General features: G+C 38.1%; 1 protein-coding gene across 1 annotated transcript in view; it reads right to left on the bottom strand.

Annotated features, from left to right (window-relative positions):
• TRMT9B (tRNA methyltransferase 9B (putative)) overlaps nt 1-20897 on the bottom strand; it is a 121486-nt gene extending 100589 nt beyond the window's left edge. Inside the window, exons 1-2 of the mRNA XM_040596292.1 lie at nt 20683-20897; nt 14956-15006 (exon numbers count right to left, since the gene is read on the bottom strand). The gene's annotated coding sequence lies outside the window, so the exon portion shown is untranslated. The remainder of the gene's footprint in view (nt 1-14955; nt 15007-20682) is intronic.
• Nucleotides 20898-20982: the final 85 nt, after the last annotated feature.

The following is a 20982-nucleotide window of genomic DNA, read 5'->3' as shown; positions in this document are numbered from 1 at the left end:
ACATCGCCCTGTCAGGATTTCTGTTATTGTTCTGTACAGCCTCAGCTTCTTTTACAATGTGATTTTACATCAGGTCCACTCTGTACCACCTGAGGAAGGATTTCGCAAGCATTATCACAAAATACAAAGCTGATTTTAGAGTTCTTTATCACCTCCTGTGGTCTTGTACCTGATTTCTCTACACTGTTCTAATGTGGGAAGGATGCCTCTTAGAAACTATGCCAAGGAACCTTTCTTCAGAAAGAGCCCAAAGTAATTTACAGTGTATGCAAACTGTGCTGAATGTTTCTTATGCCCAGGCAAGATAGCTATATTTAGAGGATGCAACAACTGCTTAACTGCAAGCATCAGTACAGGCCAACCTTGACTGGAAAGCAAAGACATTCTAGGTTTGTAATATTTAACTCTCTAGGTGTGAGCTTAGTCAGCAGAGCCAGATTTGAACATTTTAATTAAAAAAAAAAAAAAAAAAAAACAACAAAATTTCACTGCTGAGAACTCTGCAGGTACCACATTTAAACAGGGCATTGAAATGAAAGCTGTTGTTATTCTTTACTAATTGGTAAGTTTCCAAATGATCTCAGTATTTCACTGTAAAACACAGTAATAATGAATTCTCTCAGGCTGAAATAAAAAATAAATGGGAGTATATCAGTCTATATATATTGTAATTTAGAATTCCTTTTTTTCCCCAGTAACTCCTGATTTTTCACCTATCTTTCCCTCTTTAGAGTTTTGCAAAACCTCTTCAGAAATAGTTTTGTGATTATGTTTATTTTGTCTGTGGAAGAAATTGTACAGTCATTAACAGATGGGTGTGCTGAGGTAGCACTGACAACATGCTGTTTGATGTTAGACAATAATTGCAATCTGAACCACACTATGAAAGAAATGGGAGTTGCAGATATAGGAAGTATGGATAGGATAGGAAAATAATTAATAATTCATTAGAATAGTAAAATTAGCCTAAGTGAGCCAGACAATTTAACTGTCAGTGAAACTCATTATATTTATTGTATTAACAGAGATACCACGATCAATGAAAATTAGCCAATCATTTTTTATTAACCAGACACAGCATCAATGAACTACTGAAATAATGTGTAAATGGTTCTTAAAATTTATACTGAAAAGTTTTGCCAGATAAAATATATCAGTGCTATACTAATGAAATAATCTGAAAATAGTTTTTAAAATGGATATTAAGAAATTACACCACTGCTATGCCTGCCACAGTACTCTTAAGTGTCTTCTGTAATCAGCAAGTAAATTCAGAGTTTTTTAATTTGTGTAGCATGCCCTGAGGGGACAAAAAGTATTTTCAACAAAGAGAAAACATCTGCAAAGACACTTATTTATAGAGGCATGTGATAAACAGACTCGTGCTCAATAAGTTAAAAAATAACAACATTCTTTTCTGATGAATTAACAAACCTACCATGTATCATAACTTAATTAATCTGCATTTCAAGATTTCTTATTTAATTATTTGGTTTGCTTTGGTTTACCTTTGTGTATCAACCTTCTTAGTGATGTAACACAATTCACTATTCTGGTTTGAAAAGTAATCAGCCATGTTTTTTAATTTCCAGTACAAGGTCACTAAGCTTTGCTAGCAGGCAGACTTGTTTCTGTGCATCACTTTTTAATCAAAGGCTACAAAGGTTATCGTAAGGATAATCTAGGCAGTCAGAGGACTGAAGATCAACAAATTGCTTATTTTTTTTAAAAAAAATCTTACGTAATTATGATGGCTGAGAGCCAGTTCTACTCTGAAAGCTACTCTGAGTCAACAATACAGTAGACAGTTCGCAGAAGTTACAACAAACTAAAAATACGAATTCTTATTGCTGCCTTTTATGCCTTACAAAGACTTTCTGTTTTTAAAAAAAAAATCACCAAAAATTATTTCAGAAAATGACTTGCAAAAGCAGAGTAACTAATGAAATATGATTTTCCCTTTGACTTTTTGGACATTAAATACACTGTCAGAAGGTAACTGACTAAGCAACAACTAGCAAGGTCATATATGTTTGCAGAGATAACATTTAGAATTGTAGTCAGGAAAACAACTATAGGAATTCAATAAAAATAAGGTAGATAATTCTTAGTCTGAAGAACAGGAAAAAGTTTCTTACATGTTTGGACTTTGCTAAGGGACAGTTTCTGAAGGAAACCGATTGCAACTCTTATCCTGGGACATTTAAAGCTCAAAAGCTGAACGCCAACTCAATGTAGAGCACAGCCTTGCATAGCAGAGAGAGGGACTGCAGGACCAAAGATGACCCATTCTGTATTCCATGACAGTATGGCAGTGAGTTATGCATGCAACCTCCCACTCACCTCTCAGGTTTAACAAAGAATCTGAATCAACTGTTAAAGACTCGCCAGTGCTTTTAGACACATTCCTCCTTCAGCCGTATTTTAGTCACACCATAGCCTTGGTGAACGCAGGTTGCTTGGCAGGAAAGTAAGGTAAGGTTTGTGGGACAAGTAGTATGTTCTACAAGACCACCCAACATAGTTTGAAAAAAAGACAAGTTTAGGGCACACAGTTATTTGTTCAGGTTTGAAAGGATAAATAAAGATTTGAACAAATTTATCCCAGTTTATTTTACTTATTTTTAAAGACTGGACAATTTGAAAGATGTGATTCCCCTGTGGCAAGGGAGAGCCAATGAGGTAATTAATAGGGCAAAGAATGCCACAGAGAAGCATAACTGCTACTGGTAATATTAGAGGTTCTTGTGAAAGACAAACAAAGAAATGATGTGGAAATGATTATAGACCTTAAAAAAATTAAACACATTTCAATAACTATCATGGAACTCAAATGTCATAAGACACAAAAAATTATTACTGCTCCCAAGAAAGTATCAAGAGAAATAATTTTCTTGGTAACTCCATTCCAGATGAAAGAGTGATATATTAACACTGAAGAACTGTACAATAACTGAGCCCTGAAACCACTCAGTAACTCATTTAAGAGTTTGGCTGATAGCATCAGGAAATGCCTAAAAAAAAAATATCTCTCCCCTTCAAGACACAAATCATCGCCTTATGAGCCTGAGATACTAAAAAATTAATTGTGTTAGCTTTATTTGTTATAAAGGTGAAATATTCCAAATTGGATTAAATTTCAAGTGTTCAAACTCTTTGTACATTTTAAATTTACACCTTGTAATCTTCCTGTTTGCTTATTTATTCTTCTCAGAGTTAAACAGTTGATCACATACCCAACTAAAGGAGCTGGCATGTAAATCTAAGGTGCAGCAGGAAGTGACGTAAATAATTCATTAGGCAATCTCTGAGCCTCTACTCCATCAGTGTCAGAGTGTAATATTTCTAATAAAATAGTATTTCAGAAACAAACAGTCTTGAGATGAGACCAAGATTCTTGTCCTAACACCTTTCATAAGTTTTAATGATTTTTTGGGAGAGCAGAAATGTCCATTCCAATGTCAAGGTGAATCTCATGTAAAGGTGTATTTTTTGTCTCTCACCTTTGCACTGCAATTTCAACTAGACATTGCACTTCTTGTCCTAAAAAGTCATGTTGCTGATATACAGCAGTTTGGTCCACCCAAAAGTGGGGGCTAAAAACCTCCAGTGATTCATAAATGATTTACTAAATGTATCTTGAGACAAAAGGTGCACACAGAATGCAAGATAAATACACATCTTACATAAATAATAAAAAGAAGTGTAACCTTTCATCAACAGTTGGCAGTATGTACTGTTAAAAACATAAGCAAAATCCTAGCTGTGTCTTCAAAGAGATCATACCAGCATAGTTTCAGAAAGTCCTTTTGTACTACTGCTGAAAGCTGTATAATGGAGGTATTCACGGTAAATCTTACTTTTATTGCTCTGTAATGGCAGCATTTTTCAATGCTGCGCTTAGTTTTATGAAGAGGGCATGTATTAACACCATTTGATACCCTCTGGTTTTGGAAGTATTTAGTACTGAACAGGCCTGTGTGAGACAGAACAACAAGAAACACTAACCAGCACCACAACCAGGAAGGATACCTGTCAAACATGTCATTTTGTTTCCCTTATATACTCATAACATGCACTCTGACTGTATTTATATTCTGTTGCTGCAAATTAGTTTTCCTTAATGGATATGTAAAGTTGAAGTTTTTCTGTAACTTTTCTCTTTCCACAGAGTTTCACTCAGGCAGCCTTTGGTCCTTTACTAACATTATTCCACTAAACCCACATTATCATGGCATAAACATGAGCTGGCAGAAATTGTGGATTTGCACAGAGGCTTTAGGAAATCTGTGAGCAGGCTTTATTATATGGGAAGACAGACTGTGCAAAGAAAGACCACTCAATGAGCCAAAATTTAAGATCCTGGAAGTTGCTGCATCTGAGCTAGTCAATACTACGTAAGAAAAAAGATCTCTAGGCTTTGTGAATATCAAAAGCTTATTTGAGGGATAGTTTTGCTAAGCTAATTATTTTGTTACGAAACAATGTTTGTTTTATAAATATTATGGATTGATTAAAACTAGTTCTTACTACAAGTACAGAACACATATTCATATTAATAAAATAGAATATAAACCAATAGTGTTATTTTCCTTACCGAAACCAGGTTAGATGAACTACATGGTCCCTGTAAAGCACTAGAGGATACCTCAACATCTTAATTCTTTTCTTTATTCTCTTCCAGTTCTTCACTGAAATGCCCTTGCATACCATCCTCCTATTTGCCATCATTCTTTTCTTTGTTACACATTTTGAGCTTGTACATCTATCTGTGAGTCAACTGGTTGCTAATATATACTTACTAATTTGGCAGTGATCAGCGCAGTTGTGTTTTATAAGTTCCTGGAAAGCTGTGGGGTTGTGATGACCCAATCATTCATCACAGGCCTACAATTCTTTTGGCACTAGTTTTCTAACCAGAACTTGCTAGATAGGTTTCCAACTGACAGAGTGAATTCACATTGAAAAGATCACCCTGAAATTTGTGCTCGGTAGTTTGCATGTAACATGTGCTGGAGTAGACAGTATTTGTGTGGTGAAAATAGTCTACTCATTTGGCACAGAAAGATACGATAATGCCATTCATCAGAAAAAACATACAGATGGCGCTTGGACTGTTTCAGCAAGGGTTCATATTCTGTATTCCTTCCCTCCAGTAAAGTTGTCTTACTTGGTTTTCATAATGATTCATCTGATACTGCCTGGTGGGCAACTACAGTGCTAAAAGCCTAGAGGAGACAGAGAATACAGCCTGACAGGCATTCCAGGACTTCTCTGATGTCCAAATCTGCACTTTCAGTAAAAGCTAACACATTTCCAAATACATTCTTGCCTATTCTGACTTCCTTTCCTGAGATCTCCCTGACATCTTTCATCCTGTTGTCATCTGGAAATATTTTATGCTTCTGTTTGAACATCAGTTCATAAATCTCTTTTGAAAGAAGCATCATTCCGAAGACAATTCTTGAACTCAATGGAACTACTTTCTTGCTTTGTTTATGTTCAGCATGTGATCAGGAAAATCTGTAAGACTGACTGATTGATAGACTGACAAATTCTACCTAATTAGTACTCACCAGATTTAGCCAGTCATCTCCAGCACTTCAAGCAATGCTCTACCAATGTAAGATATTGATTTTCTAATTCTAAATACCTGAAGGTTTGCATAAGTCAAAGAGAATTATTCTATGGTACTATGTCTTTCACCAAGTTTAAAGATATTTCAAACCTGAAGTGAAAAAGTAATGTGATACAAACTGCACAAAAACTAAGCATGAGATAAAAAAGAGTGGATGTACAAGAAAAATAACATTATGAAACACAATTTGCATTCTGGATGCTACCTTGGAAAAAAAAACAACCAGCCTTTGAAAGATTATTACACACTAAAAATCTACCAAACAATAAAAGTTACTTAAGATAGGCTCACTTCAGAAGCAGCTTATTACCACCTGCACTGCTCGACTAAAAGGGTGTAAATTTTTTTAAAAAACCCTCACTTTAAAAGGTTTTTTCCTTATTAGTTTCAACTAGTTTTTCCTCTATGAAACAAAAACAATAACAAACAAAATTATTTTAACATACTGCCATACAACAAATAGCTAATGTACCCACCAAACACCCACGCACTATATTGTTTGAATATCACAATACTTTTGGTGTGGTTCAGACAGAAACGGAGCCACAAGGATGGCTTGCCCCAAACAGCACAGGAGATCTACAAGGAAGGCAGGAATAAAATTCAGTTCCCACAAGCCTCTGTTTTAACTACAACATCCCCTTTAGGAATTCCCTGTAGTAAAGAAACTTGATACAGACTTTTTCTCTTTTCAAAAAAAAGCTCTAACATAGAAGCAAACACTGCTCTCTGATTATTTTTGAAGTGCTTTCAGATTTATGCTGGCCTAAATGTGAACAGAAGTTGCCCTATAAGTTTTAGAAATACTTGGCTAGACACCAAACACTGCACTTACATAAGGCCATACAATCACCTGACACTTGTAGCTGCCTCGCTGATTTTCCAAGAATTTTAATCCTCTTTTCCTGAAACTATCCCTTTGGTGAGAAAATACATTTATTCTATTACTTATATGCTTGCTTGGGAGACGTACAGTTTCATTTCTTAAACAGGAGAATAGTATTTTCCACTCTCAAACATCAAAAAATCAAGAGATTTCTTTGTACAGCCAAGTACAAAGTGCGGCTTGTCATATAAAAGAGCCCATTCCTCAACTGTGCACTCCCAGGCTGCTTCTACACATTTAAAAGCCTTTCTACAGAATAATGAAGCTTCCCAGCTTTCCCTTCCTGCCAAACAGACAGATCACCATGCCAGCAAGTAATGCACATAGCTGGTGCACAGCAATTACGAGACTGTACAAAGAGCAGACCGCAGATAGCTGCTTGACGGTTAGAGGCAGAAGCAACTCAGTCTTCCTATTATAATAGGTTTTGGTTTTATAGAACATTTAAATATATAACTAACCTGTTCACTTTGCTTCAGTTCATATTTTACGTCAAATACAAAATGTAATGTGTCAAACTCCTAGCTCCATGAAGTCAATGGAAGTTTTAACTACAGACTTCAAAGAAACCAAAATCTCTCTCATTACTACTCAAAATGTTTCTAATTAATGACTATACAACTGGAGTTATTAATTAACAATGATTTTGGTGTCTTTTTTTTCATGTGTAATTTTCACTTACATCCTTTGTAATAATTAAAGGTCGTCAAAGTGACAACAGAATGTACCCTCTGAACCACAAATTGTGGGAAGCCAGAACAATACTCCAGGGAATCACCACTTCACTTTAAAAAGGATTACTGCATGCTTTTCTTATAACAAGAGAATAACAGATCGGTCAAGACTGGAAGGGACCGCTGGAGGCCTTTGGTCCACCCTCTGTTCAAAGGAAGGTAAACTGGAGCAGGTTGTTCAGGCCATATGCATTCAGGTTTTCCGTATTTCCAAGGATGAAGACTTCACAAGCTCTCTGGGCAAGTCATTCCAGAGTTTGACCACCCTCACATTAAACATTTTTTATGTTTCAGTTTGTGCCCATTGCCTCTCGTTCTGTCACTTCTTTGCAGAGGTGACACCTTGTAGTTGTACATATATTGGGGGAGTATTTGGAAATCTCCACTGTTGCAAAAACAGTGTAACTCCACTTTAGCAATACAAAAGATCACTCAAAACATCATTCACTGTCAATCGCTACTGTGTCAGAGCAAATTTAAATTCCCACCATACTCCTACGTAAGCACTTCCTACTATTACTTTTGCAAGCAGTTCTTCCCTAAAAAATCAAATCTATCTTGTAACACTTCCATACCGCTTGAGGTTCCAGAAACCAGAAAGAGCTTGTCATATGTAAGAGGTGGAGGGTGGGTGAAGAAATGAGCTGTGCCTAGAAAGTCAGAGCAATTTCTTAGAAAACAAGTTTTACTTCTGTAGCTGCATAAGCCATTAAGTAGGAGGAAAAGGAGGATAGCATGAAATTAATGGCTGGGAAGAGCCACTGACAACTCCACAGCAATTATTCTGTGCTTTCCAACACTTTCCCCCCCTTAATGTCAGCAAAGCAGCGAAAGGAAGGCGCTACAGGCTGTACGCAGTGCTGCAGCTCTGGCACAGATGGAATAGACAGCAACTGCTCCCAGAATCCTAATATCCTTGGCATCTGCTTCCTTTGCCTATGCCCAAAGACAGTCTTCAGTGGAAATTTCTCTAGTGCAAAAGCAACTGGTAGTTTGTGGCTGCACCAGGCATTTCATTGTTCTAGCACTTGTGCACATACAATGGTGAGGTAAGAGGAGAGCAAGAAGAACAAAACAGTGCACAGGGACTCCTGTTGCTGCCGTGACCCGTTCTGCTCTGACACAACCCAACTGAAGGCCACCAAAGGATGGAGAAAGGGCAAAAAGTCAGCTGCTTAAAAGCAAGTACAACTGCAGTAGTACTTTTCTGTGTGAATACAAGGGACTCCATATTGCCTAATGCCTGAAATGCCCACAATCTCTCATATGAACGAAGCTTTGGTGACCCAGAACTCCGCTGCCTTCTGTGGGATTATACAGAAACTGCCCTGTGGTACTCAAGAAATTCAAACTCTGATGACAAACCAAAAGGATTTAAATATAAAGTTGCAGTTATTTATTAAAGTTCCTGCCTAAGTGAAAAGTTACGTATAAAGGAATGAAAACAGTTACAAAATGGAGGTGTTGCTCCCTGTTACTAAAAAATATTTATCATTTTTGTTGTTTTCAGTAGCTACACTGTTACACTGAAAACCGAATCTCCTCAATAAAAAAAATTACCGTTTTCAAAACTTCACTACCAAATAATTATTTGGAAAGTCAGCAATCTCTATTTTTGTCTTTATCTTCACTTTCCAAAAATACCGTTCTTTTACATTCAAACATGTATTGCTTCTGCGATATATTATGTGTGATGGGAAGTAATTAGAAAATTGTTTAAAATCTTAGACCATTAGTTTTGTGCAAATAGAGCTGACTTCAGTTTCTTGCTTGAAAGATTTTTTGATAAATAATGCAGTTGTTAACTGCCAGTTTTCTAGTGGGAAAACTAAATGCAATTTCAAACTATGGTATTTTGTTTCCTCCATCTCATCTGAAACATTGTTTCCAACTAGTTTATTACACACTGAATCTGAATGTATCTCCAACTCAGCACATTTACCAAGTTAAGCAGGAATTCAAACGTTCATTCCTTCTAAGGTCAAGCATGCAGGAAGACAGCATCTGCCTGGAGAGCTGTGAATTTTCTTCTGTATTGTACGAAGTAAGTTCTGGCCAGAGAATATAGCTTGTACAGCAGAACAGGCACATCAAGCCCCTCTAAAATTCCCATGTGGTACTGACCTAAAACAGAAAATGCTGAGAGTTGAATTTACATGAAATAAAGCATGTTAGGTCACTTGTTAAAAAACATACAATAAATTTTAAAAATCCAATTTTAGGGATGTGTGTTTATGTGTCCATCTGTATCTTAACTGAGTGAGCAAAAATTAAAAGATTAACTTTTGTTCTATGTGGAATGAAAGAATAAAAGAAATTTGACACTGCTTTAGGAAAAAAACTTCTTAACCTCATTCAGTACTACCTAACACCTTTCAAAAATAACAATGGATTTTTTTTTTAAGTATCATAAATTTGCTTCACAATTTTTCATTTTTCTTGAGCACCTTCAAAGACTTCTTCATAGGGCGTGCTCCTAGCTCCAAAAGCCAAGTAACAGAACTACAAGATAGTGTCTCTGCTTCAGGAGAAATAGCAGTGGCCTCCCAAAGCAATATGTACACTTTGACAGTGTGGTGCTGGCAGTTTCCAATATGGGCTAAAGCAGGAACACAGGTAATACTAATGAAATTAATGCTGATTTCTTTGGAGGGAAGCTCATACACAATACAAGCCATTCAAAAGATCCTTTTCTTTCCTTTAACCTGTAATATGCAGTAGTAATCCTGATCAGGAAGAAATCCACCGTACATCAAGGAACTAGTGACCCATAAAGCAGTTACCCTGAGTAGGTGCAGCAGGCCTGTGCTGCCCACCCAGTTTGCCCCTCAGCCCTGTGTAGTGTGGCACATATCCCTTGGCCACAGGATAAACCGACCCAGCTCACTGCAACCCGCAGCTCCCACTCGGTATCAGTGACTCCACCACCTGCCTGTCCCTCCCTTTATCTAAAAGGTGCAGCAAGGAGCTCTGCTGTGCACATCCTTTCTGTTTGACAGTAGAAATGAGGAATCGAGCTGTTCACTTGCAAGAAAAGCTATAATAGCTCGAACAACCAAAAGGGGGTAAAGCCTTTCTCAACTAGGACCTACACAGCACGCTGTTCACGCGGAAGATAAACTACTGAAATTTTTGGAATGCAGAAAAGCACACTGTAGCACTTTTACAGACACAAGTAAAAACAGGGGCAAAAGTAGTATTTTTTTCTTTTTTACATTTAATAGCACTTATTACTCTCTTCACTTAAAACTCTTTTTGTTTCAGAAAACACTAGCTTTACAGAAGCTAATGCAAACTATTTTAAAAAAGGTTGTAAAGTCTTTGTTCACAGGTACATACACATTTTCATGTGTATATTTTGATTTAATAGGATAATGACATGAGAATTGTAGGAATTAAGTACACAGTGGAAACAAAAGCTAAAACCCAGTATTCTGAAAACCAGATTTTTCAAAAAAATCAACTGACCAGAATATCCAAGACAATGACATTGTACAAGTGCTTACTTAAAAACAGTGATCAATCTTTCCATAGGCATTGTTAGCTCTTACATACATTAAAATTATGATTTTAAAGCAAGATTTCTTAAAACAGTCATTCTGGGGAGAAACTTATTTGCAGTAAGAACTGATAAAAGCATTATGGCTTTCTGTTGAGATCTTCAGAAAAGTAGTCATTGCCTCAAAAGGAAGCAGTACCAAGACTGAAGATTTGTTTCAGATTTACTCATGCTTGTTATCATTCATAATCTTGTCTGAGGCAGGAAAGGAAGGACACTGTGCATGCAAGGAAATCTGAGCTATGGTACAACCTATATTTTGCTTTACATGACAACCAGAAAGTAGTAAAGTAGTCACATCCATGACTTGCCAGCTTTACACCATCTGGAAGGAGGTGATTTCAGTGAGAAGAGGGATGTCTCAGTCCTAGTACTGTAAATGTAATCTGAGATTTGCAGTATGTCACTGGAAAACGCAAATGAACTACCTTCCCTTTTGCTTCCACCTCCTTTCCAGTAATTATTTATTCTACTTCAATTTTCCCTCTTGAAATACCTGATATTTCTCTTACAGTGTAAGCTTTTTTTCAATGACAGTCATCTGGATAAATCAGATTACAGGCTGCCACTTTCTTTGCTCACATTTCACCATTTTTGACGTGGACTCTGATATGCTGTAATTTATCAACATACAGTTTATTTGGAAACCTTTCATTCTGATATATTATTGTTTACTTAACTCTAGCAGTTTACTTAGCTACTCTGCTTAAGATACGAATCAGCCCTACAATCAGTATAACCTGCTTTTAAGCTTGGAACTGGCCTGACCATTAATTGTGTCAATGATGTTGCAGAACTTAAGAATTCTGACAGCCTGTTGGCCCCCAGGGGTTAGTACTACAAACATCAGAGTATTCCACTCACTGTTGGGGTTTTTTTGTTTGTTTTGTTGGGTTTTTTTTTAATCAAGATAACCCAGGTACCAAAAAAAAGTCTCAGAAAGTTTGTGGGATTGTTTTGGGTTTTTGTTTTGTTTTGTTTTAAAATACATCATAGGATGGTTTGGGTTACAAGGGACCTTAGGGACCTTAAAGATCATCCAGTTCCAAACCCCTTGCCACAGGCAGGGACACCTTCCACTCGACCAGGCTGCTCAGAGCCCCATCCAGCCTGGCCTGGAACACTGCCAGGGATGGGGCATCCACAGCTGCTCTGGGCAACCTGTTCCAGTGTCTCACCACCCTCACAGGAAAGAATTTCTTCCTAATACTGAATCTACATCTATGCTCTTTCAGTTTAAACATTTAAATACAGTAAAGAAAAACATGTTGCACCTTCTACAATTAATAATAAATACCTACATCTAGTTTACATAGTTAACTTCTGGTTTAGATTTATGGCCAGGAATTGGGGTGTTAAAGCAGTACCAGCAGGAGGATGAAATATTACAGGAGCTAGGAAACTTGACACAGTGAGCCCTTCATCAAATCTCCACAGCTGAGAGCCCCAGGACACAAACCAAGTACTCTGCAACAAGAAGGCTCTGTGATGTGTCACAAAGCAAAACAATAGCTGTCACTTTCACAGCTCTTCAGTGAAGAACAGGCATGAACTAGGTGTGAGGTGGGGCTCTCAGGTAGTCTACCAACACCAGCCCAGCAGAATGCAAACCTGAAACAGATTCAGTTTACCAGCAAACCCCTGAAAAACAGCAGGATAAGCTGTTCACTTAAAGCATAATGATTTTTTAAATCATAGGTAGAAGTAAGAAGATAAATCAAATGTATTTAAAAAACCCCTCTCATAGGCATGGGCTTATCACAGTCTTTCTTGTGAAACCCTTCCTGGACAATTAGGAGTTGAGGGACATGAAAATTATTAAATTAAAAATGTAATATTAATATATTATTAATAGTATTATTTATTTTTAAAGATACCTAAAATGTCATGCTTATATATAGTATGAAACAGACAGAACATGTAAGACATACAGAATCCATTCTGGATGGGCTACTTACCCCAAAGCCACCTGTGAAAACATGTCATCAGCCTAGACTCATATGACTGAAACTTTGTACCACTGCATGGACAAATTATGTCCAACATACATTGGAGAAAAAAAAAGAGTTTTATTGTTTTTTTGGGAATGAAAATGATACTAAATTAGGTGTTCTTTTGTCTCTACATAGATCATTTGTGGACAACAGCCAAAGACCAGATACTCATTTACCTTGGTGTATAAATATGGTGAAGGAGAAAGGTACGAGAGAGACTGAAACACTGAACATTCTTTACACCTTCATACCAAAATGAAGAATTAGAGAGTGCTCATTTCTCTCCTGTATGATCCTATGTGCTGCTGAAAAAACTAAAGGTCTCCAAATTCAGATCTGTCATCTGCTGCCTTTGGCAGAAGCAATACAAAGGCATACATTTCCTGCAGTAGGCTTGTAGGAAAGGCTGAAAAGATGGGGCTGTGGTATCCCAGCCTATAGTGAGTGTACAATGTGCTGCTGCTGTGTGATGCTACTAATGTTCAAAAAGCAAACAAGATCCAAGTAATAGTAAATAGGTACGAACCAAAGTAGAAAGGGGATACTGAATAGCCAGAATAAACTGCAACCTTCATCTTGCTGCTAAGAGGCAAATTATTGTTAATTAGGCCATTTAATTAAATAAATGTTTTCTGCCACTTTGATTAAATTTAATAGTAATCACTTTTTGTCCAGCTCAAATTTTCTTCACGTAACACTACATTTAGTAAAGAGAACTACTCATAGTCTTTGAAAAAAATTCACGTATTGTCTGTTCTCATTGGCGGGAAATAGTTGCCCAGCACTCTAAAAACCTCTGAAGGAAGGACCCTCATTAGATAAGGGAAAAGCAGATATACACACAAACTCTAAGGAACTCTATGAATGAGAAATACCTAAGACAAGGAGGTGTTGTTCCTCTAATCCTAAAGAGTTAATCTAAGAAGAATAAGCAAATCCAAATTTTTTTTAACTATATCGAGGTCCTTTTAGTTTTTTAAAGGCTGGTAACTTTATCATTAGTTATGTGGAAACACTGTGATTTATCTAGTACTAGCAGCACTGATGCACACTCTCTGGTTGTAGGCAAAGGCACTTAAACATAGTCAATAGTATTATACCTCGTTCCAGCCTGAAGTCCAGTCCAGTAGTAACAATCTTTTTTCCTCACCACTACCCTAAGTAGGCTGCAAAGCATCATCTGACTTCTATATGCATTTATTAAAATGTATTTTAATTAACTCAAACTCTGAATTTAATTCCACTTTTATTATTGACTACCCAGAAAAGAAAGGTTTTTACCAAGCGTAATAAGCTTTTTTCCTTCCTTGTCCCTTGGTTTAAGATTTAGATTTACAATACAGACACACTTTTAATGCAAATATGATGTAATGGCTGTAATTTCCCCCCCCCCCCCCCCCCTTTTTTTAATTGTATAAGAATGAACAGCAATCATCAAAAATTAAGAGAGAATTCTATTTGGCAAAATATATCCAAAACTTAATATATCTTGATATAGTTTATCTCAGAGGATGATCATAAGTAGATGCAAAATGTCCAACTTGAGAGCAAGGGATATATGAGATTTTATAAATATATATTAGGGAACATACTAGAAAATATTACAGAATACATAAAAATACCAAAAATAGATTGTTCTTTAAATATCAAATTAGAACACAGACCACATCTCAATCTTTATCTTTTTCTATACCTTCTTTTAAAAATAATCAGCTTGTGCTTTTTCTTTAATGTGAATACATTAACACCCAGAAAAAAAATTTGTATACGCAACACAACTGTTAGTCAACAACTTTCAACTGAAGAAAAACAACCTGATAAACTGAAAAGAATTCTGTGTTATTTGCTTTCTGCATACTTTCTTAGTGAGCAATTTTTATTAAAAAAAAATTCATCTTTAATGACGTTTTAGTACTTGCTTGGCTATTATTCTGCTTTTTGTTCATCATTCAATTACAGTCCTGTTCTAAGAGCTTTAACTTCAAGAATAAATGACTATTCAGAGCTCTCTATCTCTTTAAATTTAGAATTTCATGCTGTAAAGTGTATTACTATTTGAATAATTACAACATATCAATACGACAAATATTCCACTGAACATTTAGCTATTTCATAAATCTGTAGATTATGTGTGACTCTCCTACCAGGCAACAATGGCAGAAGGAAGTAGTCCAATCAATCCAAGGATTCTCTTCCTAAAGAAAAGACAAATATGACTCATGTCATATCTGGAGCTAAATTACTTTTTTAAGCTGGAGAAATTCAAAATAAAACCTTCCTGATTTTTAAGTTTGTCATACTGCACATGTAGAAACATTCAGCTATATTTTAGAACGCACAACCACATATCATCATATATGGGAAAAGAAAAAAATACAATTAATATGAAAACAGGGAAATTAGTGACTCCACTCATTGGTGTTTCCAGGACAATCTATGTATTTCCACAACGCCAAAGTATAATTGTCAGATTTACCAAACCTCACTCATTAATGGCAGTTCATATTAATATCCATACAAACACACTTATATATATCCAAACATGAGAATATTAAGTGTGACAACTGTGTAGCTTTTTAGAAGGGGATACATTCAGTCCTGGTACAAGCAAAGGAACAAGTTAACTGGACGCTTAAAATTACATTATGGCAAACTGTTTTTCAGTTTTCTGTTTTTCCTTTCCCAACAAAGAATCTAGAAGTCCACATGAAATACCTGCATATGCTACACAGTATATATGATGAAGTTTGGTACTGTCCTGAGGCACCACAGTTGTCTAATGCTAGTCTGCAAGAAAGGCAGCAGTGTTACTGCAACCCCTTAGAAACTTAACTCAGGCCAAGACACAGACACCACAGTGTGCTTAAAATTCACGGCCTAGAGTCCTCTCTTAACTGTAGGATCTAATTACCGTTCTGTTAAAAAAATGGAGCAGGACTTGCTGTATTCTGTTAAATCACAGCCAAGATAACAGATGGAAGCCAGAAGACAAACACCTTCCATTTAGTAACCTATTGTTGCTGTGTATCTCCCTAAAACAAAAAAGATTCAAGTCAACATATGGCAGAAAAGTGATCCTACCCAGCAAGAGACAGAGCTATTGAAAACAAAGGCAACTGCTCCATTCCTGTTAAAATTGTGCCACTGAAGCAAAGAATTCTGTAGTCTGTAGGAATAGAAATGATATGTGAGATTTATCCCAAGGAACAAGGCATTCAGCAGGGAGTGACACATCCTCATCTCTAATTCATTCTCCCAAGATAATTTAAATTCATGCAGTCACTCGTTTAAGACAGATTACTTGGAGGGAGGAGATGGGTTTGAACACTCAAACAGAGCCAAACTGAATCTTCCAGCTCTTATATCAGTAATCTAACAGATAGGTTCTTAAATAAAAGGCTATTCAATCTCCCCATCGTTCATGTTAAATGCAAGCAGCTACACCAAACCAAGATTCTCTGCATATGAATGCGTGGCCTGAGAACACTGACAAAATCGAGCCCTTGGATGCAAGCTGAGGATTGTAAATGGCTGAATGGGAAACAGGTGCTAAACTGCTCTAGCTGCTTCACGCTCAAGAGATAAAAGTTAAAATCAAGAAAGATCCTTCTGATTTTAGGCATCTCCTGGGTTAGGCAGCAGCTGTGTGAGATTTCTCAGATCGCATTTTTGGACTTAGGCACCTGAATTCTCCCTAAATCCTGCTTTAGGTATTTAAGTCCTTTATCGGATCTAGCCAATAAACTCTCTCTCTCTCCTTACTCTACCTGGTTAAGTATTTTAGATCCTATTATGCTTTGCCTCCCTTTTTATTTTTAATGAGATCTTTACCTTTCTAACATGTAGTTAACTGTTTATCCTATGTGTGGTTAGTTTTTTTTAATACTCACTAGTGCATACATAATTAAATAATTCACTGAGGGCCTTATTTCAAAAGTACTGAGAACTCACAGCTCCAATTTTCCCAAAGGGAATTAAGATCCCTTGGAAAACCCCTACTGCAGTGCTGTACAAAAACGCCAGAGCTAGTGGTAGCAGTCTAACCCTGTTCAGCTCACCTTAACTAACTTTTGAGATCAAGCTGAAAATGCAGCTTTGTGGCCTTTCATACCCCCAAAAAAATGACTCAAAGCCAACTTCTGCCCAACACTGTGTTGCACAAACAAAGGTTAGTGTTTGTTTTATTGCAGTGATGCTGAGAATTTTTCCATTTAAAAGTCTCCCTGCCGGAACTATCTCACTAAAGCCCAAAAAGCCTACTAAGCAACAAAGAACAAACTGAAACAAAACCAAGTTGGTTCTGAGCTTTCATTATTTCTTAGCTAGGGCTGAAGTGACTCAAACATCAGCAGCTAAGGTCTCCAAAAGCCATTCAAGAACTGGGTTTTTTTAATGTGGTTTGAAATTTCCTTTTTAATGGTTTTGGGGTTTTTTTTGGGGGGGGTTGTTTTTTAGAAGAAAAACATGTTAATAGTAGAACAGTTAGCTCTTAGGAACATTATACCTTCTTGTTATTTATTTAGAGTATGACTCTTACTTGCCTAGTCTAATCTTTATCCAATTCATTTTATTCTGTCTTTGCTACACATCTTGGCAAAACGTTAACAACAGCTGCATAGCTAGCTAGCTACCGTTAAAGAAGAGGGAAAACAGCCAGAAATCCATTACCACATTTTTCTTAGAATACAACTACTTTCTTTGGGTTAACTACTTTTTCTTGGGATATATGTCAAGACAGACTGGAAAAATAGGACTCAGCTCCAGATTTTCCATATGCAGGTATTAATTTTTAGGTCCACTGCCTGTCACTTCTTGTTCCCTTAGCCTGGGTTGGTTTTGCTTCATTTTGTTTATACTGCTGTTGATTTCTGAAGATCTTACATGAGAATAACTTGGTACAATTTACCTAAAGCAGGGTCAAATACAACTTAAAACTGTTTTGTCATCATATCACGTTTAATTGGGTTGCACACACTACTTGTACAAGGAATTGCTTACAGAAACATCAAATCAACAGCTAAAAAAACATAAGAAAGGAATGTACTTCTACCTCGCTGTACTGAAGGCATAATACTTTGTAGGTACCTTCCTGAACAAGGACAACCAAGAAGTACATAAGCAGCTGTAAAATATTGTGCTATAGTAGGAAGAGAAAGGACAATCCCTCAAGTCCTTCTTAAAATGGCCCACATGAACTGCACAATGGCATGGTTTGGTTTTGTTTTACAGTATCTCTTGTCTGACCCTATAAGAGGAAAAAAACCCAAACCAAACAGATTTTTGTGCACGCTATTTTTAATGGAGTGGTGGTGGAGCTGTGCATGTTATCTAAGCTAATAAAAAGTTGCGTATCTTCCCTGCCCCTGCCCCCTCCTTACATAACTACCACATTCTGATAATAACACAGTGACAGATTACAAAGTTGTACTTTTTCTTGTTTAGTTAAATATGACAAAGGTGAAATAATACACAAAAAACAAAGCTTGAAGAATCAACTGTAGCTTAAAGATACAGGAATGACCACACTGGATAATACCAAGGTCCAACTATGCTGAGTATTTCCAATGGTGATAAAAATGAATGTCTACAGAATAAGGATGAGGTGAAAATACAGTCAGATTTCTCCCCAGATAGTCTCTCAGATTCCAGAGATCTGTCTGGGGGCTTCCTGATGCAAAAATGATTCTTTTTATGCAATAGATTCTTTCCTGTGAACTTCCCTATATTCTTCTTGAACCCAGCTGTAGCATACCAGGTTCCAAAATCACTCGATAGCCAGAGGACTCCCTCTATTCTTGCAGCATACTTCTGACATTTATTTAAGAACAAACTGGAAGTCTGTATCATTAATCTAATGAACTTCTAACAACTTTCTACAACCACACAGAACAAGCTTAAGCAAAAATAAATCTTCTGTGTACCTGAACCTAGACAATTTTTTTTCTTTATGTACAAGAGCCCTGTTTCCAGGAGACAGGACAATAAAGGCAACTGTGAATGCAGAGAACAGCATGTATCACAACCATCAGGAGACAGTGATGGGTTACAGTGACAGTAAGTATTGCTAGCAGAATGAGCAAACTCTGAAGGACTAACTAAACAGATTTCTACAACTGGTACAAGCAACACAGTATGTCAGGCTCCCTACCCACCTAAACATCCATCCTACCCCAAAATCCCTTCAACTGTTTTTAATTGTTTTTAAGTGAAAGATGATGGGAAAAAACTCAACTCTTCAGCTCAAGACCCCAAGGCTGCCAAAGTCAAGAGTATTTTGTTCCTGTATATTGGGAATTATGAAAGATAGCTGACTGTAGCTGCCAATATTGCTTGAATCATCAGTATAAATGCTAAAATACATCTAGTCTTAGGAATCGTTGGAAGTGGCAATGGTGGAAATAGGTTTTCATTTCTAGTTGGTTTTAACTGTTCCTGCAGAGGACAACCTTATTATCCTAACTCCAGCTTTTTAAGGAAGTCTCACAAGCCCCTGAACTTTGTCCTGTAATTTTTCTTCTCCATTTCCACAGGCAATCTAATCTGAAATGCATAACAAACTACTGTTCTCTTTCATGATGGTCCACAGTTCTCCTTTCAGAGTTTTACTATTGTCCAAATTGTCTGTTTATCTCCCTGATACTTTGTGCAGTCAACTTACACTTGACGTATCTAAAACAGAATCCATAACCTATTAAAACCATTCATAATAATTCAAAGCATTTCACTTCATCCCATCACCATTCAAGTTCACACCACAGGTATCTCTCTTACTTTGATCTTTCCTTAGACTGTAATTTCCTACCTCACTCCATTTTTTAATGAATTACTCCGATAGACTATCTTTCCTATCCACATCTGAAATACACCCATGTTCTCCCTCATATTTCAATTACCATAACATCTTCGACTTTAGGAACTTGAAAGACACTGTAACGGCAAAGGATGCAGTTTAGAGTGGCCGAGTTCAGACAAAACACCTGGATGTAAATCCAGATGTGTCTGGTTACTTCCAGTCACAGCAACTTTGCCTATAGCCTCTTAGCAACCTTAACTATCATCCTGCAGTTTGTTATACATGAAATACAGCTGAAGACAAATATAGCCATAAATTAATTTTTCTGATGTGTAAGCCTTGCCTGGAAGGTTTTAGAGGAACTGCTAAATTTATGAGACTTCTGGATTTATGACAGCCTTCTATCTTAAAAAAAAAAAAGCATCGTAGCAACTGCAAATACATAGCACTTATGCAACAGATGTTAAGCTTTCATTAGAGGCTGACATATGTCTGGAAACCCTAAACATTTTCCCATGAAAATGCACTGTGACTACCACTTTGTTCAGGTAAAAGTGATCAGGTACTTCCTCAGAAGCACTCGACTCACTATTTTACACGTGGAAAACATGTTAGTGCACCAGCAGGCTGCTCGGGCACAGCGCACACAGCCGGTGCATGCAACGACGGCACCGCCCCCCCCCGCCCCCCACGGGCACGCTACACGAAGCGCTGGAAACGTTCAAGAAAAGCGGGGGAAATGCATAAACCCAAAGGACAACAAGCTCTTTCTGAATCTTATAACTTTTATCATATCGGGTCCTGCACTAAAAAACTCGCGCAGAAGGGGCAAGGCCAGCCCCAGCAGCCGGAGGCGAGTGCGCGCACCGAGCCGCCGCACAGGCGGTCGAGGGGGGGCTCCCTGCGGGGCAGCGGCCACCACAGAGCCCCGCCCACTGGGGGTACTGGGGGACCCCCCGGAGACCCCTCTCCCCGCCCCGGCAGCTCCGTCCTTCCGCGCTCGGCTGCTCCCCCACGTCCCGCCCGCCACCCCGCCCCGGCAACGCCGTTAACGCCCGACCCCCGCGGCCGCCCTCACCAGAGCAGCCGCTCCTCAGAGCGGCGCCGCTCGCAGGAGCCAACCCGGGGCCCGCGGGCCTGTCCCTCTGCCCCGGCTAGCTACCCTCCTCCCCCGGCCCCGCTGAGGCGCTCCCTCCCCACACCGCCGCGCCACACTCTCTGCCAGCCGCGGGGCTGGAGACGCGGGGAGAGCAGCGCCCGGGGCTCGGCTGCCGGGGCAGCGGGCGGGCTGCGAGGGGCGCCGGGGGAGCGGCGCTCTACCGGCCCGGCCTCCCCCCGCGGGCCGCCCCACCCGCCCACCCCACGTGACACGGCCCCG

This window comes from Falco naumanni, chromosome 1 (genome assembly GCF_017639655.2).
Source record: "Falco naumanni isolate bFalNau1 chromosome 1, bFalNau1.pat, whole genome shotgun sequence".
NCBI lineage: Eukaryota > Metazoa > Chordata > Aves > Falconiformes > Falconidae > Falco > Falco naumanni.
This window is presented reverse-complemented; position numbering and strand designations above follow the sequence as displayed.